The sequence below is a fragment of the Miscanthus floridulus genome, chromosome 10, assembly GCF_019320115.1.
Source record: "Miscanthus floridulus cultivar M001 chromosome 10, ASM1932011v1, whole genome shotgun sequence".
NCBI lineage: Eukaryota > Viridiplantae > Streptophyta > Magnoliopsida > Poales > Poaceae > Miscanthus > Miscanthus floridulus.
The window spans coordinates 28010846-28018247 of record NC_089589.1 but is presented as its reverse complement, the minus strand read 5'-3'; the positions used below and the strand labels follow the sequence as shown (position 1 = coordinate 28018247).

General features: G+C 42.4%; 1 pseudogene; it reads left to right on the top strand.

The window, feature by feature from the left end:
• The first annotated feature begins 571 nt into the window (after positions 1–571).
• On the top strand, positions 572–4423 carry LOC136486415 (uncharacterized; annotated as a pseudogene).
• Positions 4424–7402: the final 2979 nt, after the last annotated feature.

Genomic DNA, 7402 nt, shown 5'->3' with positions numbered 1-7402 from the left:
GGCTATCGTCGGGTTCGAACCCGGGAGCTCGGGATCAAACTCAAAGGGCCATACCATTGCGCTACTCAAGTGGTTTCATTAGTTCTCGAGCGCAGTCTTTGATAAACAGATCCTGCAATGCCAAAAAAAAACACCGCAACCTCTCGCGCCTCAAGGCGCCAAAACAATTTCCCTCATCAAAAAATTCGGCCAAAAACACCAGTATATTTACTCATTTCCCGCACTCATCACCTCCTCGGCCACTCGTTCTCTCTTCCACCCATTTCTCCAACCCTATCCACCACCGCCGGGACACAACCGCTGTCGACGAGCTGCGTCCCCGCCCACGAGCTGCGTCCTCGCCGACATCAATCGCCGCATCCCCCTCTCTCTTATCGCCCCATGCACCTATCTCGCCCCATCCACCTCTTTCTCGCCTCAACCTAACCCTAACCACCATCAGATTGTGGGTCATCACCGCACTGGATCTGCTTCCTCGTCGACTAGGGTTCACCACACCAGGGTTGCTTCCCCTTTGACGACCACCGACGATGAGCACCTGGTCTACATCCGCAACCTAGCCACAACCGCAATGGTGGCAACAAGGGGGCAAGGTAGGAAGCGACCTGCAGAACAAGAACAAGGTAAGCAAAACTCTTCTGTATTGATGAATTCTATTGTACAATTCTATTGCCCTGGTATCTAGTTAGGGTTTGCTAACCATTCAATCAAATTGTATTCTAAATCTTGGATCTATAATCTATTTTGCACTTGTATTTGTCTGAAATAGAAGCAGCAGTGATGTTTTCTGAAAGCAATTGTAGTACAATTCTGAAAGTAGCTGTGACTCTTGACTTCAAATAGATTTTGGCATGGTCTGTTTGACCATTTTAATGATCTGGATTTGGATGTAGCAGAGTGCATGCATGTGTGTTGATAGGAAAAGAGTAGTTCAGTACAAGCTATCTTCAAAATGTTCAGATAATGTAGAGTATTTGTGCTTCAGTACAAAAAAAGTTGTACCTCTTACCTCTGACCTATTACTTGTTGCCTGTAACCTATCACCTCTTATCCCTTAGCTCTTCAGTAGGCACTAATAGCTCCTACCTCTTATCTATCTAGCATCTAGTATTACTACCTCTTAGTACTTAGTTCACTCCTTTTTATTTTCTAATAGACACAATTTGCTTGTTTTTGTAAGAACCTCCAAAAACTGATTATGAGAGACGCCGGGATACACACGTGGCAATCAATTTAAAGAAGATGCAAGAATTCGGCCTGATAAATCTATCTACTGAATTTAATAACTCTATATCACAATCTGCATCAAAGAAGGGGGAAAAATCAGCAAACAAGAAAACAAATAGTGAAGATTCAGATTCATCGGAATATCTCCTTGAAGATGATGATCAAGGAGATAGTGATGATGATGACACTGAATCTGATGTGCAGCCACAACCCCTGGCAACTAAGGTGCTTCTTCTATCTTCAAAGTACTGGATGGGGAATATTTGTATTGCATTTGAATGTTTTTAATCTGTTCTTTAATATATGCCCTTGCTTTTAGATGCATCTTGTTTCTTGCATACCTGTTCTTTAATATATGGTCTTGCTTATTAATGCACATGACTTACTTGATTTTTTTCCACAGTATCCTATAGGGTATAGTTGGAAAGTCCTAGCTTCAAAGAAGAAGAAGATAGGTCCCACCATGGCGCCAGGAGTTAGGGCTAGTAAGAGAGTGAGGGCATCTTAAGGATCATAGGTGCAAACTCCTGAATCCCAAACAAGATCATCAAAAAGGCTTCAACCTTCAGCGAGAGATAGCCAGAATGTAGAGGATCCTACAGATGGTCATGATGAAATACCACCACAAAGGTCTTATACGGATGCAGAGGAAGGCAATGGAGCTGGTGGTCAGGACAATACAGCTGCAGAGGAAGTCAGTGGAGCTGGTGCTCAAGACAGTACAGATGCTGATGAAGACAATGTAGCTGGAGAGGAAGACACTGAAGGCAAGTTATAGTTTCTTTGTCATTCAAATATGTCATCTGTTTTGCTTATCTGCATGAAACTAAATCATTTTAATGCAAATTCTATTTTGTAGCTCCTACACAGCGAGCCCCAAGGAGACCCAGGCCACACACCAAGGGAACACAGCTGGACAGGATGACAAAAGTTATGGGAAGGAGAATGCCCATAGCTGTTGCTGAAGGCAAAAGAAGGCCTCATGAACCTGTTCAAGCAGCGAAGTTTGCATCTGAGGCTGGTGTCATCATTCGGGATAAGGTTCCTGTCCTACCTCATTGGAAAGAATACAAGAGAGACGATCAATATTACAAAAACTTTGTGGGAAAGCTCTCTGTATGTGCATTACTGTTTCTATGGTTAACATGTATATCTGTTTAACTTGAATTGACTAACTAAATATGGAATTGTCATATGACTTGGGGCGCTTGGCCATTAACCCTGACGACAAGCCAACAGAGGAAGCTTGCACTGATATGCTACGCTCTGGGGTGTGACAAATGCGTTATCGGCTCAAGAATAAATACTTCAATGGTGTACCTGCAAATGAGATTAGGACAACTTCTCCAGTTGCATGCATGACTGATGAACAGTGGAAGGCACTAGTTGCAAAGTGGTCTGATCCAAAAAACATGTATGGGTATCTTCTCATATATTCTTTCTCATTCAGTTTCCAAAGGATCTTCTCATTTTAAACATATCATCTCATCAATCCTTCTTGCTATACCTAGGCCCTTCAATGAAAAGCAGTGTAACACATAAATATTTTCAAACATAAAGATTCCCTAAGCTCCTAAATTGGAGAAATTAGCAGAATGTACTTGGGAAAAAAGGGTTGGTCATATATATCCTGCAAACAAAAAGGATTACAAATATGCCCTTAAATATCAGTCCATTCATCAAAGGATAGAATAACATATTCTAAAGGACAAAATCATGAATAAAACAATAGAAAGGTAGTTCATGGTGAGCATTCAGACAATCTGAGATGTACATTTCATAGAAGTTGTATAGGGGCATAAAAGAGTAGACAACTCTGCAGGAGTTGAAAAATTACCATCTTACTGTTTTTCAGATAAATAGGTATCTTGTCATATATTCTTTCTCAATCAGTTTCCAAAGGATCTTCTCATTTTAAACCTATGATCTCGTCTGACATATTCATTATCTTGTAGGAATCAAGTGAAAAGAACAAGCAGAATCGCCGTAAAGTCAAGTATCATCAAGCTATGGGTTCTCACAGCTATGTGGCACACTTACATGCATATGTAAGTAAAGAGTACCCTGTACATATTTGCACTAAACAACTTATTTTGCATTTCATCTGAGAAAACTTTGCTGTAATTGATTATCTATGAAACAGAAGAAGAAGAAAAACAATGCAGAACCAAGCACAGAACAAAATGAAGAACTTGATGCGGTGGAGGCCTTCAAGACCTGCCATACCAGCTCCAAACATGGTTTGACTGAACTAGCAAGAGAAGCAGTTGTAAGTCATGACATCTGTTTCGCTGTGCCAACAACTATTCATTAATTGGATAATATGTCTTGTTTCAAACATTTTGTATTCTGTCTTTTGCTCAAAACTGGTCATAATCCAATATAGCTAGACATACTTGCTAAATAATAATCCTATGTTGTTGACTTCTACTTGTATTTAGTTACCTGACAACAAATAAATGACTCATGATTGCATACCTATTTAGCATCAGTTTCTGTCAATGCAGCATAGGTTTTTATTTTTTAAAATACATCTTGTGTGATATTTTCTCCTCAAAATAATGCAATAAGTATCAACTAATGATGGATCATTGCTGTTTCAGTCAAATATGAAAGCTTTGAGGACAGAACCTGTTGCTGAAGGTGAGAGAGCAGTGTCCAGTGTTCAGGTTGTGTCCCAGGTGCTCTCCCAGAACAGCTCAGACCTTTTCCTGAAGAGTGTTGGCATCAAACCAGTGCCATCCTCCAAATCATCATCATCAAATGAAAGCGAGCTTCGGGAGCAACTAGCAGCTGAAGCTACGGCTACTGTACAAGGTGAAATCGATGAACTCAGGAAGAGAAGTGAAGAAGCTGAGGAAAAGCTGGCGAGGACACAAAAGGAGATGGAGGAGTACAAGAAGCTGACAGAGATAAACAACAAGGCAATGGAGGAGAACAATGCGCTGCTCAAGCGTATCTTGGCCATCAACAATGCTTCTTTGACATGAGCGCTGCTCGTAGCTGCTGGTTCATTAACCAAGGGGTCTGCTGGTGATTTTGTTTATGTAGTAACTTATGTTGCTGGTGGTTGGCAACTTTTTATTATTTCCTATGATGTTAATGTGAACTGAGATGAAACTAGTAGTTCAAATGTGATGTCTAGTGAGTTATGTGAACCGAGTTTAGAATTGTTGATTAAGTTGTTGGTCATTGGAATACTAGATCTGTTAATTTATGGAAGCTTTTGGTTGCTCTAGTATTATTTGCATTCTGTAATGAAATCAGCATGTGCACTTGTGATGAATTATCTGACCTTTCTGTGATGATTTGGTAATTGATTCTATGACAAATTTCTATTTACTTCAGTGATGAAAATGAGAACCTATCACAGCAAGCCTTGTGGCCCAATAAAAAGTGGACACGTGGACCATCCACATCACTGGCCACGTCAGCTGCCATGTGGTCGGACACGTCACCTGCAATGTGGACACGCCACGTGGACAAGACACGTCAGCTACCAGCGTGGCAGACGATGTCTGGCCGCCTAACAGACGGCAAGTCATGACAAAAAAGGGGCTATATCAATGACAAAATAGATCGTCATAGAAAGAATACACTTCTATGACGACAGCCATTTCGTCATAGAACAAATGCACATCTATGACGAAAATACATGTTTCGTCACGGTAGGTAAAATATGACGTGCATTCAATGACGAATACCATATCGTCACAACTTCGTCATAAAATAATATATGTGACAATTTTGGAGTCTTCAGTGATGAAAGAAGAGCATCATTGATGTACACATCCCTAGTAGTGCCTATATAGAAAAGACAGGGGTTCACAAAGTGATCAGACGCTGGTGGAGCAGTGACCAGATGCTGGGTTCAGAGTCTAGTCACTAGTAGCAGTGAGCACGCGTCTCGGTCTTGTGGCCGGATGCTGGCGCGAAGAGTGACCGGACGCTGGCTGGGTGCGTCTGATCAGTGCTGATGTACGCTGACGTGAGGCGCATAGAAGAAACGTTGAGCGACCGGACGTCGGGTGAGTCCGGTCGAGCATGACCGGACACGTCTGGTTGTGATTTTGCGCAAATGGACCTTACTAGAAACGATCGGATGCTGAGGTTCAGCGTCCGGTCACTTCGCAGCAGTGCGTCCAGTCATCACTTAACCGTTGGGATCGGGCGCTCAATATTTGAAGAGAGGAGACACGTGGCATGCATCGCGTGACCAGATGCTGAGGTCTAGCATTCGGTCAATCTGACCGGAGCGTCTAGTCGGCCCGTGTTCAAAGTAGTGAGGAGCCTAATGGCTCTATTTCGTGGGGGCTTCTATTTAAGCCCCATGGCCGACTCAAGCTCACTCTCTTGGTCATTTGCATTGACATAGCAACCTTGTGAGCTTAGCCAAATCCCTCCCACTCATCTCCATCATTGATCCATCATCATTGTGAGATTGGGAGAGAATCCAAGTGCATTGCTTGAGTGATTGCATCTAGTGGCACTTGGCATTCGTGTTTCGCTACGGGATTCACTTGTTACTCTTGGTAGTTGCTGCCACCTAGATAGCTTGGAGCAGCGAGGATCATTGAGCGGAGGTTGGTGATTATCTCCAGCTCCGATCGTGGTGATTGTGAGGGGTCTTGTGCCTTCCCCGGCAGAGAGCCGAAAGGTAACTCTAGTGGATTGCTTGTGTCATTGAGTTACCTCACTTGTGGGTAGATTCTTGTGGTGTCCAATTGTGTGGACGAGGTTTGTGCAACACCTCTTAGCCGCCGAACCACCAAGTGTTGGTCGACACAACGGGGACTAGCGTGCCAGCAAGCACGTGAACCTCGGGAGAAAAATTGGTTGTCTCTTGCCCTTTGGTATTCTCCCGGTGATTGATTTAGTATTCATCTTGTGATTGGTTCACTCCTCTACACGGCGGTATAATCACCCTACTCACTCATTTATATTCTTGCAAACTAGTTGTGGCAAGCTCTTTTGTGTAATTAGAATTGAGAGCTTGCTTTGTCATTTTAAGTTCATCTAGTGGAGCTCTTTAGAGTAGCAAGATTGAGAGCTCTTAGTGAGTAGTAACATTGCAAGTTGTGTGCCTAGTAATCATTGCAACTAGAATTGTTGGATAGGTGGCTTGCAACCCTTGTAGAGCTAGAGCAAGTTTGTATTTTGCTATTTGTCATACTAATCAAATTGCTCTAGTTGATTTGTAGATTTTTAAATAGGCTATTCACCCTCCTCTAGCCATATTAGGACCATTCAAGTGGTATCGGAGCCGTGGTCACCGTTTGATTGAAGGCTTAACAACCTCGGTGTCAAATTATGGCTTAAGTTGTGTTCAACCATGTGGGGGGGGGGGGCAAACCACCATTCTTTGATAGCACATGCTATGATTATTGGAAGAGAAAGATGAGGATGTATCTTGGTTCAATCAATGATCAAGTATGGGAGGTGACTGAGAATGACTATGCTATCATTGATCCCGATGACCCCACCAACCAAGACAAGACCAACAAGCAATGCAATACAATATCTCTCAACACCATATACAATGCCATTGATTCCAAGGTGTTTGAGCAAATCAAGGATTGTGAAAGAGCAAATGAGGTGTGGAGGAGATTGGAGGAAACATATGAGGGCACACCGGTGGTGAAGAGTGCTAAGTTATACATTCTCAAGGATAAGTTGACAAGCTTCAAGATGAAGGAAGATGAGAGCATTCTAGAAATGTTCCATCCGTTGCAAGTGATTGTAAATGACTTGAAGGCCTTGGGAGAGAAGATCAAGGATGATGATGTCTCTTATCGGTTCTTGATGTGCTTACCTCCAAGATTTGAGATGTTGAGATTGCTTCTCATAAGAGGATGATTGAAGGAGATTACCCCTAACCAAGTACTAGGTGATGTCATGACCCAAGAGACATACCATGTGGAAAGGGAGGGGGATGACAAGGATGACAAGAAGGAAGAAGAAGAAAAGAAGAAGAAGAGTATAGCATTCAAGGCTAGCTCATCATCATCCAAGAACAAGGGCAAGTCCAAGAAAGAATCAAGTGATGATGATGATCTTAGTGATATTGATAATGAAGCTATGGCCCTCTTTGTATGCAAGATGGGAAAATTCATGAAGAAGAAGGGCTATGGTGCAAGAAAGATAAGAGATCACACCAAAAGCGAAGAATATGTGA